This window comes from Sus scrofa, chromosome 10 (assembly GCF_054392235.1).
Source record: "Sus scrofa isolate SSC_HxYL_T2T_F1_AM1 chromosome 10, Sscrofa_HxYL_maternal_Yorkshire_Landrace_v2.0, whole genome shotgun sequence".
In the NCBI taxonomy this organism is placed as follows: Eukaryota; Metazoa; Chordata; class Mammalia; order Artiodactyla; family Suidae; genus Sus; species Sus scrofa.
Genome location: NC_139392.1, coordinates 35,655,936 through 35,671,596, shown reverse-complemented (window position 1 = coordinate 35,671,596; position 15,661 = coordinate 35,655,936). Strand labels below are relative to the sequence as shown.

Below are 15,661 nucleotides of genomic sequence, written 5' to 3'. Positions count from 1 at the left end.
CAATTAAGATTTATCATTTGTAAGATGCACTAAACAAACAGTCCTTAAAGGTGAACACAAATGCTTCATTAAAACACTGTAACAACACCAAGGTGTGTTTATGATGTTCAAAGATTCATAATTAAAACTGTAATATTTACTCTCTCTGGTAAACAGATAATACCCATAATGCTTTTCAAAAAATCCTCTAAGTCCTCATTGCTCTCTTTTGTATTTATCATGGCTCATTTCAAAGGCATATTACAGCTTTCAGCTGATTCCAAGTGAATATTATTAAAACACACACATACACACAGCTCCCAAATGAAATAACTTGTTCCCCAATGAAGTATCATCCTTTTGAATAAAAGAACTGTATTTAAAACAGTCAAAAACAAGACTTCTCATGTTCAACTAGAAGAGTTTAGTTTTAATTAAATTAAAGCACAATGTATCACCAAGTGTATTAGTATACAAATATCCAATAATAGGCAGTAAATATTTCTAAAATGAGGAAAGTTAAAAATAAATACTTTTGGTGACTTAATTTACTGGTGTCTAATGCGAGATTCCCAAAATATCAGGTATTCACTTGCTTGAGTCAACTTCTGAATCACATGGTTTCCTAAACATAAGGGTGCTTATCAATTTTTTAGCTACTCTATTTGCCAATGTTCAGAAAAAAACACATAGCATGATCTTAAGAGTGTTCAAGATGGCTCACTTATTTTACTGTTAAGCAAAGCTAAATTTACATTCCAGGAAACACTGCAGTTTAATTTTAAAAACAAACAAACAAAAAATGCAGCAGTAAAACACTTTGTGAGGAGAAACAGATGCATTCACATATAATAAAGCCACTGCAACTTCTTCAGGCATTCAACTGTTGTGTTAAATAAACAGACAGGAGTTATTTAGCAGCAATGATTCTGCAATACATAATGCACTGTGTTTCTCAGTCCTGCACAAAAATTGCAGCTACAGTTACATCAATAGCTGTAACCTATTGGCTCTAATGGCAGAGAAGACCTTAAAACCAAATGTACCAAAAAATTGTCACACTGTGACAACAAATACAAAAACAATTTGTAGGTATGAAATAAAATGACTCCACTGTGAAGAGGACAGTGTAGACAAATGAACATTCCACGTCCACCAAAATAAATAACTGCCTTCAGATCTGAGTCCTTGATTGATAAGAAAGGCTGGGGGCTGGGCTTGAAACCATTTCATCAGACTTAAAAAGCATGCTCTGTCTTCTGTTATTCCCATGTCTTAAATAGAAAGTCATTTTATGAGGCAGTTCAAGGTTCAGGTTTATCCCACATACAGTATTTGGTGACTCTATGAAGCTAATGTTCCCACCAGCAAAAGCTAATACACCATGGCAAGAGTGATCAGCATTGTCTTAAATGACCCTCTTGTTGATGGGGTCAGTCTATAGCATCTGTGCTTCGAAGTGATGAACCTGATGACTAGGGAAGCACAAGATGCATCTTCTGCCTCAGGTGCCAGGGATAGCATGTACACTGATCAAGTCAGGTCACTTGTAAAAGGTCTTTGTGCCATTTGCAGCTTTCAGGATCCCTCCTTTGACTGAGTCAGATTTCTTTCTTAAGGATTACTGAGCTGCCCACATCAACAGAAAAGTGAGTGCATGCAATGCTAAATGTACACAGTTTTGGAATGCACTGTACATTGGCTTTTACATTGACAATTTTATTCATCAATTTATAAACCAAACACTTGATTCCACACAAAATTTTATGATTGACACATGAAATGGTTTATGACAAACACACCTTTCTCTGGATAGGAAGAATTTCAAAAACCCAGGTCCTTTTGCAACTGAATCTCTTTCAAACTGAATATTGACACACTTTCAGGTAAAGCATGTATTCTTCAAAAGTACACATGTTTCATGTCCTCTTCTGCTGAAACCCTTTTCTTAGATTCATACTGAAGAAATTTTGTTATCAATTCAATTCCTTCAGAGTCTAATCTGGGTGGATGGTTAATTAGAGGCTGTGGTTTATATTTTGGAAAGTTGTAGTTCTTGAACTCATCATTTGAAGAAACACCTGGCCAAGTTTCCTGAGATGGAGTTCCCAGCAGTCAGAAGATTAAGTGTAGTTCATCTTCCACAGTTGGAAACAGAGGTCTTCCAGAAACCATTTCAAAGAAAATGCAACCAACACCCCACATGTCAATCTGTGTTGAGTACTCTGAGGAACCGAGAAGCACATCAGGTGGCTGGCACCACAGCATGACAACTTCATTTGAGTAGGTCTTTGTGGGAACTGACTTGGCTCTGGCTTGTCCAAAATCTGCTAGCTTTAATTCTCTTTCATTAATGAGGAGGTTCTGTGGTTTTAAGTCTTGGTACAAGAACTTTCTTCTGTGGCAATATGCCAAATCACATAGAATCTGGTATAGGAACAGCTTTACATTGGGCATACCCATGATGTTGCCACAGTCATCCATGTACTGTTTAGATCTTTATCCAGATACTCAAAGACGAGGGTCAAAGACTTATCTGTGTGAACAATGTCATGTAAGGTTACAATATTTGCATGTTTTAGATCCTTTAATAGTGAAACTTCTCTTATTGCTGTGTAGGGCGCACCTTCTTCATGTTCCAATTGGATCTCTTTCAATGCCACAAAATTCTCTGTCAGTTTACTTCTTCCTTTATATACTGTTGCATATGTACCCTCTCCAAGCTTTTCTAACTTGATGTAGGTTTCCATTTTTCCAAACCCATTTTCTGATAAGGAAACTCTCCAAGACCTTTGGCTCATTGGTTGAGCAAATGGTGGACGGTTCATCTGCAACTTTTCAAGATGCCCATCAGGTATTCTGATATCTGCAGACAGTGATAACTGCTTATTTAAATCCTCCATGGAGATGCGTCTATGTATATGATTTCTAAGACAAACACCCATAGGTGACTGGACTTCATCAGATGATGTCCCTGAAGCTTGGTCACTCTCAACATCTGATCCCATTTTTAGATTTTCATGAACCATATCTAATCTGCTTCCATTTCTGGTCATTGCCATGAAGGAACCAACGCCTCCTCCAATAACGCTATGTGGTCTCTGAAGAGGGGCTTCCTGAAGGACCGCGTGTACTGGTGGAGGAAGGAATGCATACTGTGAGAGGTTGGAGGCCTGCCATTCTCCACAATAGGCTCATTATCCTTGCTGCTGTTTTCTTCAATAGTCATTTGTTCAGCCAATTCAGACAATGATTCATCAATAGTCTGGCTTCTTCGAAGGCTGAGGGATAGCCTTCTCTTAAATTTGTTCATCCTATCAAATTGAATGTGATTTAAAAAATTCTTAAGAAACTGCCAGAGCTAGCACCATTCTGATCAGTCAGCAGCAATCCTCCAGGAAAAGATTATAATTCACGGAAGGCAGCAAGTGTGGGGGCCACGTCCTGAGCCCAGGCAAAGCGAGGCAGTGTGCAGACTGAAAGAAGCTCTGCTGACACCCACAGAGACTGGATGCAGGTCTGGGTCCCAGTGGCCAGCAGACCTGAGGGGCCTCTGAGGCACAGGCCCCCACCACAGCCACCACCTTCCAGTTCAAGCTGAGGGTCTGAGCCTCCAAGAGGGGCCACATGTTCCTCATATGTTGCCAAGCCCCCCAGATAACATGGCTTTCAAGCTGCGGGGCCACGCAGGCCATGCACTTATCCCCTTTGAGGAGCAGAGCAGGAGCCAGGCAGCCTGGGAAGTGCTGAAACCCAGCTGAGGCTGCCTGGCTAGACGTGGGCTCCTTCTTTTCTGGTGCCAGATCATGAGGAGCTGAGGACACTGAGGGCAGCCACTCTTGCTCACTGCATGTGCCTCACTTTCTCACTCTGAGGCTGCAGATTGATGCCACCACCTGTCCCCCCTGGGGTGGCAGGGCTGGGGTACTTTTAGAAATAACGGTGCCAGGAGCTTTCTCCAAGACCTCCTATTTTAGTTGTTCTGGGCAGTGGGAATTCAACCATGGTATTTCTGAAAGCTTCCAGTGTCCTTGCAGTTACTGCTGCCAGCTGCACTTTGTCTCCACCTCATCATCTGCCTGTGGCCAAAGGTCACATAGAGCACAGGAGAGCAGTCCCTGTCTTTGCCCAAACCTGCCATGTCTCCATGGTGAACCCCTCTCTGCTCTAGTTCCTTGCAGAATGCACCAGGGGAGGAAATGAAATCATTCAGCAAGCATTATTTTTAAGTACTTCCTAAAATATTTTGATTCTCATAGACCTGACCAGGATGGCTATAAAATATGAGTAATTTGATGGGAAGAAGATTCTTTAAGTTTCCTGGAGAGAAGGTGCAATGTGAGTTTCAGTGTGATTATTACATTATAAATTTTTAATTGAAAAATTCAACTTGACTCAGGAGCAAAAAAAGATGGCAGATAACTCTTTTATTCAGTGAAACTGGGGGTGGGGGCAGATATTTGTCAAAAGCAAGGCAGCCGTACTTCTTTTTTACAGTTCCTCCTATATTAAGGTGAGTTGTCTTCCAGCTCCAGAAACTGCACCAATACAGATGGATGCTTTAAAAATGTTTTATTCAGGATCGTTTTCTTCTCATATGCATTTTCTATCCTTTAAAATTTCTTTCTTCTTACCTTAGATGTGGGTTATCAGAAAGAGCAGCCTGTGCCCACAGGGGCAAATATTTACATGTTTTTGCCTAACATACTCTTCTCATTTTCCATCCTCTAAGATGGGAAGGGGAAGGGAGTGCCTCTCCCTGTCTTCAGGAGCACTGCCATTTATTTGTGCTTCTGGTAACAGAAGTCACTGCTTTCCTCCTCTCCTTCCCTTGTGGCTTCTGTGTGAGTTTGGGTTTTTGTTCTTAAAATGATGTCTTTCACTTAACTCTGGTAAGACTTGAAAGGAAAAAAAAAAAAAAACGGAGGAAATAAGATCAGGTCAGATGGGGGCAGATGCAGTAAAGATAAATGACAGAAATGATCAGTTATCATTGTTGCAAGATGACAGCTGGACCACCTCAGACAAGGGTTCACAAGCCTGCACAACTGAGCCCCCTGTAGTGCAGAGGAAAATCCCAATCCTAGCAGCCTTTACCAGCTGCCTCCTGTCATCTCCCATGGTCTGTGAGTGCTGAGACTTGCCCTTTCTCTACAGGGACCATGGAGGTAGGGAGTTGAGTTGCTTTAAGTCACAGAATTATTAGGCAATGGCGGAACATCCCCACATTCCATATCCTTGTCGGATTATGTACAAAGGTCACAAAATGAGTGTTAGAAAGGTGTTGCACCAAGCTGATCATGGAGATTCCCCCAGAAAGCAGTTTTTCACAAGCTCAGAACTAAAATGACCCAGAATTAGGTTGGCCACTTATGGAAAATGCAGGGTATCCTTCCAAACCTATCACAGATGAAGTTCTTTTTCCCTTAAGCCAGTCTTGAGCAGTTTAGGGCCGACTGTGGCTCCCCAGTCTGCATCTTGAGAGTCCTGTTAGAGTGAAGATCTTGGCATTCCTCTTGTGGCCCAGAGGGTTAAGAACCCAACTAGTATCCATGAAAACTCAGGCTTGATCCCTGGCCTCACTCAGTGTGTTAAGGGTCTATCATTTCTGTGAGCTGTGGCATAGTTTGCAGATGTGGCTTTGATCTGGCATTGCTGTGGTTGTGGTGAAGGCAAGCAGCTACAGCTCCAATCTGACCCCTAGCCTGGGAACTTCCATATGCCACAGGTGTGGCAGTAGAAATAATAAATAAATAAAATAATGCAGATCTTAGAAGACCACCCTGGAGGCAGAATGAGAGGCTCAGCTACAGTGCTGACTCCCAGCTGCTCAGATAAGAACTTGTTCTTTACTCCAGGTCATAGTCCTCAGGGCTGGGCCAGGGGGCTTGTTAACCCTGAGCCAACCTTTGTGTTTGAACGGCTGTCTTTCACCTAGTTGGTCACCTTGCATATCCATCCAGCAGTGGTTCTCCATGTTTTACTTCATGGGAATTGCCCTAGGAGCGTGTTAAAAATGCACATTTCCAGGCCTACTCTGAGAGGTTTTTCTGCACTAGGAATCTGAATTTGGCAGGCACCTCCAGGAGATTCTCGTGCTGGCAGGCCTCAGAGCATGGCTTGTGATACTTGCCATAGGTGTGCCAAAGTGGAACATGAAGACAGAGGATAGAACCTTGGAAATGGCCTTCTCTGATTTTTCTTGTGGGCTCAATTCTGGCAACCAAATGCTTCTATCACCTCCTTGTTGAAAATGAAAGTTACTTTCCACAAGGTGGAAAGAGACCTCCATGTTTTCTTTTTTTAATAAAGTATTTAAAATTCTGTTTATTAAGAGAAAAGCAAGAAATTAGGTCATTTTGTCTCCTAGGGTGAAACCTTCTAAACCAAACCCAGTTTCTCCAACAACCTCTAAATTTACATATGAGGTCAAATAGCCATCTGGAAAATAATTTGGCATCTATGTTGATAAGATGGATTGGCCTGCCTCAGTCTTTATTTCTTTGTAGTGTTCTTGTCAGTTTTTACCATCAAGGTCATGCTACACTCATAAAATGAGGGATTGTTGTCTTTCTGAATAGAAGTCTTAAAAGAGTTTGAATAAGACAGGTGCTATTTCTTCCTTAAATATTTAGTGTAATTCATGGGAAGCCACCTAGAGTTTCCTTTGTGGGAAGGTTTTTTAGTTTTGAATTCAGTTTGTTCTACATTTTTTAGGATTATAACCACTTTCAGTTTTTTCTTGTGTCAGTTTTGGTAAATTATACAGTTATTGTTCAATTGTTTTAGGAATTCAGTTGAATCTAACATTTCTAATTTCTTGGTGTAAAGTTTTCCATAACTTTTTTTTAAATTTTTCAAATCAGGATTTGTAATGGTGTCCCTGCTTTATTCTTTTATGGTTGTGTGTGACCTCTCTTTTTTTATTTTTTTGATTTCAAAGAACCAGCTTTTGCATTTGTGGATTTTCTCTTATGTATGTTTCTTTTCCCATTTCATTAATGCTTTTGCTCTTTTCATTATTATTTACTTCCTTGTACTTTCTTTAGGTTCAGCTGCCATTTTTCTAACTTTTCTAGAGGAATTCTTAATTTGGGTACTTAATAATGGATTCTAAATTTTTGTGTTCCTAGTACTATACCTCAAAATACATAAAGCAAAAGTTCATGGAACTTTAAGGACAAGTCCACAATCACAATGAAAGTTTTTAATGTTTCTCTCTTAGAAATTTATAGAACAATCTACTATGTATAGAAAACAATGTTACTAGCAAACTCTAACCAACTGTGAGATATATACTCCTGATTTTCAGATATTTCTCTTTTTCTAATATGTGCATTTATGATTAGAGGGAAATTTAGAGCCATAGTTTTATCTGTGGGCATACATTTTAATATGTAGCATTTTCATTGTTATTTGATTCAAAGCATTTTTCTTTTTAACCATGATTTCTTTTGGGGCCCATGGATTATCTAGAAAGGTATTACTTAATTTCCAAACATTTGGGGATTTTACTAAATTTTCAAAGTCTCCCTTCTGTATCCACATGTTCTGCTAGGATTCCACTGAAGATTCAACCAACCTCAGATTGAAAATATTCACCCACACACAGAGAAAAATTCTAGAAAGTTCCAAAAAGCAAAATTGAATTTGCTGCACACTGGCAATGATTTACCTAGCATTTATATTATTATTTGCAACTATTTACATAGCACCTACATTGTATTAGGTACTACAAGTAATTGAGAGATGATTTAAAGTACAGGAGGATATGAATATGGCATGTGCAAATACTTTGCCATTTTATGTAAGGGACTTCAGCATCCATAGATTTTGGCATCCATGGGGTGGGAGGAGTTCCTAATTGGAACGAGTACCCCGTGGATACTTAGGGATGACTGTATGTATTTCTATTTTCATTTCACCATGGCCAGGAAACATGCAGTATAATTTCAGTCTTTTGAAATGTATGGAGACTTTCTTTATGCCCCAGTATGGCCAATTTTTATAAATGTTCTATGTATGCTTAAAAGAAATGTATGAGAGTAGACAGCCAAGAATGCATGAAGAATTACTCTTCAAGTGTTAACTATAAGGAAATACTTTAGCAAAACACAGATGCTAGATGCCTTTGTCAACCACAAATAAATAAAATACAGCAATCTATAAGTCAAAGAAAAATGCTAAGTATAAGAAACATGCTTGCTTATAGTAACTTTACTGTGTCCCCCTCTCTGCCACATGGCTACTTCTCAGTGGTTTAAGCATGACCTGGAGATAGTTTCTTGTAAACATTGAGCTAAGAGCCATGACGTCTTGAACATCCTGTTCTTCAGGTTCCATGAGAGTCAATATCCTATAAAAAAGAAAGAAACAGCCTGAACTAGTCCTGTTCCCAAAGCAAAACTACCCATGTGTTGGTGGCTCTTTTGCTATAAAGCACCCACTCTGTCCAGTTGTATCCTTTCTGAAGAGCATCACTCTTGCCTCTGCTTTTCTCTGCCTTATGTTGCTTGTTTATTTTGACATCATTGGCCACTGTTGATTCCATTCAGCATCTTCACCCTGATCCTGAGTAGACAGTGGTGATCAGGACCATGTTCTCTGGGAACTACTTCAGGGAACAGTAGTGTGTGGAACAGCACCAACACAGAACAGTGATTCTGAGGGATGGTAGTAGATAATAAGTGAAAAAAAAAACATTCTGTGGTGCAAAGTTTGAGGATCCTCAAAACCCACCATCACCTCTGAAACCAACTGCAAGTATGGGAGCCCCCAGACTGTCACTTCTGATTCCAGCTACAAGTTTGGAAGTCTCCAAGCCCATCCTCAGGTTCAGCAGTTCCCTAGAAGCACTGATGAGACTCATGATTATGGTTTATTACAGTGAAAGGACACAGATTGAAATCAGCAAAAGAGAGAGACTGACATGGGTCCAAGAGTCACCAGGCATGAGCTTCCAGTTGTCCTCTGAATGGATTCATACACACAGTGACTTTTCTCCCAGCCACTATGTGTGTCAACACACATAGAGTACTGACATGCAGTGAGGCTTACCTGAGACTTGGTGTCCAATGTTTTATTTGGGGCATCGGCACATAGGCATTGTTGTGGCCACTTTTGTGTCTCCTATTCTTCCAAGAGTGGAGCCAATACTTCCTGAAGTCAGTGTTCCCTGGCCCAAATCCCATTGTTAGCATACACATCTGGCATGGCCTGGAAGCCCCAGATAAACAAAAATACTCATCTCAGGACATACCAAGGGCTTTGAGGGAACTTCCCAGGAGCTGAGGGCAAAGACAAAAACTCCCTCTGTGTAAGGCTAGCCCTTTGCTGCACATACTCACGCGACACCGAGCATGTCATGGCCCATACTTTAGAATCTCCAGGAGCTCCCGTCACTCTAAAATGAAAGAGGATCCATTGCCCTCCTCTTGAAGGCCCTGGATGATCTGGCTTTTCCATCTCCTCCTTTCTTACTCTCCTCCAGACACACTGATCTTCTTTTGTGATTTTAAAGACCCCAAGCTCTTTCCTGGCCTTCGTAGTTTCTGTTCCTTCCACCTGAAATACTCTTTTCCCTGATCCACACATGATTGGATTCTTCTTGTCATTAGGTCTCAGATTAATAAATGTCATTTCCTGAGAGGCTCCTTTCCTGTCCCTGGGTCAGTCCCTATCATATTACCTTGTTGTGTGTTCATCATCAAAGAGATCAATGCCTGTTATTTGTGAACTCACTCACCTGATAATCTGACTGTTAGCAGTCTCCCTCTATGCAAAAGCTATAAGCATGGGATTCTTGACTTTTTCTCCATCCCCAGCCCCTGCAATGCCCTGGACCTAGAAGAGGTGCTCAGTAACTCAGTGAATGAATGAACCAGTGGGCAGATGCATAATGCTCTTCACAAATGCTGGCTTGAACAAGATCAGTAGAATTCTTTTTTTTTTTTTTTTTTTTTTTTGGATTTTTTAGGCCGCACCACTTGTGGCATATGGAAGTTCCCAAGCTAAGTTTTGACTTGGAGCTACAGCTGCCTGCCTTCACCACAGCCACAGCACTGCCAGATCTGAGCCACATCTGTGACCTATACCACAGTTCACAGCAACACTGGATCCTTAACCCACTGAGCAAGGCCAGGGTTTGAACCTGCATCCTCATGGATACTAGTTAGATTCATTTCCACTGAGCCACAGTGAGAACTCTGGTCAGTAGAATTCTTGACAGCAAGACTTTCAGAGCCTTTAGCATACCAATATGAATTGTGAATTTTAGTATCATGTATTCACATTCCTAGGAACAATTGGAGGGGAGTGTATTGATTTTGAAATTTGGCATTTTTGAGGAATCAGATTTCTTTTCATGCATAGCTAATATTTTAAAGAGTAGGATATCTAACAGATGGCACATATTCTTTAAAAAGTATTTAAGATTTCCTGTGGCTCAGCAGGATGAGAACTTTACATGACATCCCTGAGGATGTCATTTCAATCCCTGGTCTCATTCAGTGGGTTAAGAATCTAGCAATGCCGTAAGTTGCAGCATAGGTCACAGATGTGGCTCAGATCCCATGTTGCCCTGCCTGTGGTGTAGGCTGGCAGCTGTGGCTCTGATTTGATCCCCAGTCTCGGAACTTCCATTTACCACAGGTGTGGCCCTAAGAATAAAATAAATAAATAAACAAACAAATAAATGAGACCAAATAAAATGTCCTTTGCTCTTTCCTGCTCCATCCTTTAGGACTCTGTTCTCTGCAGCTAATCTGAGCAGTTGATTTGTATGTAGGTACAGATGCGTAGTACTGCCTTAGGGCCTCTGTTCCACTCATTTATTTTTTTTATTTTTTTTTTATTTTTCAATTTTTGGCTTTTGTCTCTCTAGGGCTGCACTCATGGCACATGGAGGTTCCCAGGCAAAGGGGCCAATCCAAGCTGTAGCTGCCAGCCTACACCACAGCCACAGCAACATTAGATCCAAGCTGCATCCTCAACCCACAACACAACCCATGGCAATGCCAGATCCCTGACTCACTGAGCGAGGCTGGGGATCAAAGCCACAGCCTCATGGTCCCCAGTTGGACTCACCTCTGCTGTGCTCTGTCAGGAACTCCTCACTTGTTTATTTATTATATTAAATCCTCATTGTTACTAGAGACAGGATACAGAAACAACCCTAGTGGTAGGCTAGTGAAAGGGAATTTCTGGAATGGAGGCTTTTGATATGCCTCTAGTTAGAGCTCCAAACTGCACATTTATGCCCTGCAAACAAGAGCTGTTTTGACTGTTGACCTGAGTCTACCTGACAAAATCAGTTATGGTAAACTGTTTCTCATAGTCCTTGGTAACACTATTTCTGAAATTCCTTTTACAAATTATTTCTGGTGGCTGGATGCATTTGTGCTATAGAAAAATCATGTTATTTCTGTTTGAAACTTTAGAAGCAATGAATATTATAGGTGTATTTTCAGATACTAAGGATCCTGGTTTATTTATTTTCATGGATATAAGATTCAGAGTTGTTTACTGCTACTGATAACCTGGTTGAGACGTCTGCCTGTTTCGGCTGCTTTCTTCTTTCTTCATGACCCTCCTTACTGGGGGGATTTGGTTCCAGACATGGTGGGTTTAAAAATATATATCTAAAGTCTCTGGGTGGTATATTCTGCTGTCATGGTTTAGTTTAGGCTTTGTTAGAGCTGGTCTGTCTGAGTTTTGTTCTTAAATTCAAGGGCACAGGCCTTCCTGGCAGCTCTGCCTTGGTAGAGTGTGAACTCCAGCTTCTGACTCCTCAGGTGACATAGGGATCCTCTCACACAGAACACAGTAAATTGGTTCTTTTTTTTTTTTTTTTTGCATTTTAGGGCCATGACCACATATTGAGGTTCCTAGGCTAGGGGTCCAATTGGAGCTACAACTCCCATCTTACACCACAGCTACATCAACATCAGATCTGAGCCACATCTGAGATCTACACCACAGCTAATGGCAATGCAAGATCTTTAACCTGATGAGCAAGGCTAGGTATCAAACCTGCAACCTCATGGATACTAGTCAGATTCATTTCTGCTTCACCATGATGGGAACTCTGCTACGCTAAGTCTTCCTTGAGTAGAGTACATAATTACTGGGATTGGGGGGGGGGTCTGTGGATTCCCTTTGAACACATAGCCCCCAACTTCTACTTATGGTCACATGAAGTATTTTGGATTTTTGTTCTTTTTAGGGCTCCACCTGTGACATATGGAAGTTCCCAGGCTAGGGGCCTACACCACAGTCACAGCAACACCAGATCTGAACCACATCTACAACCTACACTGCAACTCATGGCAATGCTGGATCCCTAATCCACTGAGTGAGGCCAGGGATCAAACCCACATCCTCATGGATACTAGTTGGGTTCATAACCCATTGAGCTGAAGCAGGAACTCTATGAAGTTCTAATGAGAAGTTTGACATGTTCTTCCTACAGAGCCCTATGCAGAGAAACCACCCTTGGAAACAAAGCTTGGATGCTTCTGCTCCTGGTCAGCCACAACCCATATGTCACAATCTAAATGGACATTTCTGTCCATTGAATTCACTGCCTCTTGCTGGCCACCCTCTGAGTATGTTAGTTAATTCATGAACAAGTTTTGAATCAGTCATGAAAATAGTTGTTTAGTCATATAAATGACTGCCACAGGCTCTATTTACAGCCCAGATTTTACAGATAGGTGACTTGATAAATGCATTTTTATTTGCTGTGAGTAATTTCTGCGTAGTGATATTGAAAAAAATGTCATTCCCATTTTCCCCTAAGAAGAAAGCAGCAGTGGTATGCCAAGAGCTCTCAGTTTTCTGTGACTCCAGTCAGGATTATTCTGGCATTGTTTTGGGAGGGATTCAGCTATTCTGGTAGAGAAACTGTTGGTTAAAGAGGAACAGCTAGAAGACCTCTTTCCATAGCCTGAAATGCAAAAATGAGAGGTAAAATTGAAACCAGAACCCAGTTCACCATCCAAGACTCTGTTGACATCCATAGGCACATGGAAGGGCTGGTGATGGGTTTCCTCTGGGGACGGCTTAGCTGCCGGAGCCACCCTGAAAGCCTGTCAATCAGTCTCATGTGGGGGCTATGGGCTCACAGGTTTCCTGGGCAAAGGTCCACATGGATTTATTCTCTGCCAGGTATATACAAAGGTCTGGTGACACAGGCAGAGTGTCAGAGGCAGTGGCAACACAGTCCCTGCTCTCAAGCTAAGGGTGCTAATGAGGGCTGAGGTAAAGGCAGAGCTGGGCTTGCAGGGGCTTGGACCTGGAGGACCCATAGGAGATGGTGAATGGCCACCACCAATTCACTCCAGCTGTCAGGGCTCTCCTCTGCCTTGGGGGCCCTTTTCTGCCCCAGGCTTTCCTGTCACTGATGGCCTAGTTTCCAGAGGCCATTGTCAGAGTGCTCCCAGTAAACCCAGCCCCAGCCCCACATCAAAGCTCCTGGGACAGAGCTCCCACTGTGGCATGACAGGATTGGCAGCATCTTGGGACCACTGGGATTCAGGTTTGATCCCTGGCCTGGTGCAGTGGGTTAAGGATCTGGTGATGCTGCACCTGTGGCTCAGGTCATGACTGTGTCTCAGATCTGATCCCTGGCCAGGGAATTCCATATGCTGTGGGGCAGCCAAAAAAAAAAAAAATTCCTTGGACATGCTCTTTGTAAAGCCACCCAGATTCGACCCCCCACCCTGAATCATCCACCAGTCAGCCCCCTGAATCTAAGGGCTTAGTACCTTACAGCTGACTCTTCAAAGCTTAGAGGAACTTGAGAACCAGGCTTCCTATTAAGATGGTACCAGCCTCTTCTGGATTCCATAGCCTTTAGGGAATGGCTGAGAAACCCACTGAGAAATTTCTGTAGGTTTGTCTGATCCTCAAAGTGCTATTTTAAAATGTTTCCTTGCTTCAAAAAAAAAGTAAGAAGCAACAAACTGGGAACACATCTCATCTACCCGACTCTACAGGTAAGAATAGACAGTTCCTGTCATGGCTTAGTGGAAACAAATCAGACTAGGAACCATGAGGTTGTGGGTTTGGTCCCAAGCATCACTCAGTAGGTTAAGGAGCTGGTGTTGCCTTGAGCTGTGGTGGAGGTTGCAGACGTGGCTTGGATCCCTTGTTGCTGTGGCTGTGGTGTAGGCTGACAGCTGTAGCTCAGATTAGACTCCTAGCCTGGGAACCTCCATTTGCCATGGTGTGGCCCTAAAAAGAGAAAAAAAAAATAAAGGTAGAAATAAATGGCTCAGGCTTATAGCATATATGCACGTAAAATCAGAGACCTTCAACAGAATGTGCCCATAGGAGTTGGTGACACCAAGGCCGCTTGCACCACATGGGATTTTAAAGGTGGGTGTTTTGGGCAGGGATGGGGGCAGGGTGAACTGGATCCAACTTGGCAGAAGAGTGACTTGGCCTGTAGGGTAAACTGGAAGTAGAATTAGAATGAATCAATTGTAGAGTTACTTTTATCTTTTAACCATTTTGTTGTGTGGGCTCATCCTTCCCCCACCACCCTTTTCCTGACTCCTGCATTGCCTCTTGCCTCCCAGGCCCTGCGTTCTGTTCTGACCCCATCTTTGCTTCCTCTGAGCCTTTGAAATACTGGCATATTGGCAGTAGGATGTGCCACTCCATTTATTAACTTTTTAGACACGTATAAGGAGGATGGGAAAGGCCAACAGCAGATACACTGATGGCTCAGCCCCCTGTGGTTCTACAAAGCACATTTTCTTATCATGCCCAGCCCTTTACCCCACAGGCAGAGGCATAGGAGACCAGCCAGGCAGGCTGCATCACACCATGCTTGCCCACTCTCATGGCCAAGCGTACAGACAGATAGAGATTTCAGGTGAAGCCCCATCCTCTATCTTTGTTCACTCATTTCTAAAATTATAAGCTCATCTGTAGGGTGTGACCTATCCCAGGCAGGAAAGAGAGCTCCTTTTGGGTCTGGACCACCCCCCCATTGGTCCCTCTCTCTGTTTTCCCATGAAACCAGTTCTTTTACTCAGCACTGTGACCCAAGCCTTGTGATACATAAGCAATCACTTCTCAGATTGCCATGTAGGTAGAGACCAGGTCTGAAAATAAGAGCTTTCTTGTGAAGCCATGAAGCACAAAATGGTTTAAACTCCAAAAATAATGTATCCCTTTACCCAAATGTAGATTGCCATATCCCACAAATTGAAGATGCTGAGATTCATAACAAGACATACAGACATGGAGACAAGTTAATAATCACTTGTCACAAAGGATTCAAGATCCGTTACCCTGACATGTACAATGTGGTTTTACTGTGTCATGATGATGGAACGTGGGACAATCTGCCCATTTGCCAAGGTACTGGGCGGAGGCTGTGCTTTTCTGCTCTTCTTTTGGCAGACGTGATTGTAGAGTGTGGACTCGCTTCTCCAGTAAGATGCCAGAGAGAAATGCAAAGCCACACACAACCCATGGTTCAGCCCTACTGCACTCTGATCGCCAAAGCTCTGTTCTCAGCATCTCCACATTGTCCCTTGGGTTCTTTGCAGCTCTGAAGATCCAGCTTTAAAGTTTAAATGGGAAATGTCTTATTCTCCAGCATGTCAGATGTCTCCATTCACTATGAAACCAAATGTAGTTGCTGAATTAGGAGCCTTGTAACTGGGCT

General features: G+C 42.3%; 2 pseudogenes; one reads left to right on the top strand and one right to left on the bottom strand.

Moving 5' to 3' along the window:
* The window catches only part of LOC146398979 (sushi domain-containing protein 4-like), a 60,178-nt pseudogene that overhangs the window by 10,479 nt on the left and 34,038 nt on the right, over positions 1 to 15,661 (top strand).
* LOC146398980 (cyclin-dependent kinase 17 pseudogene) lies at positions 1,744 to 3,314 on the bottom strand (annotated as a pseudogene).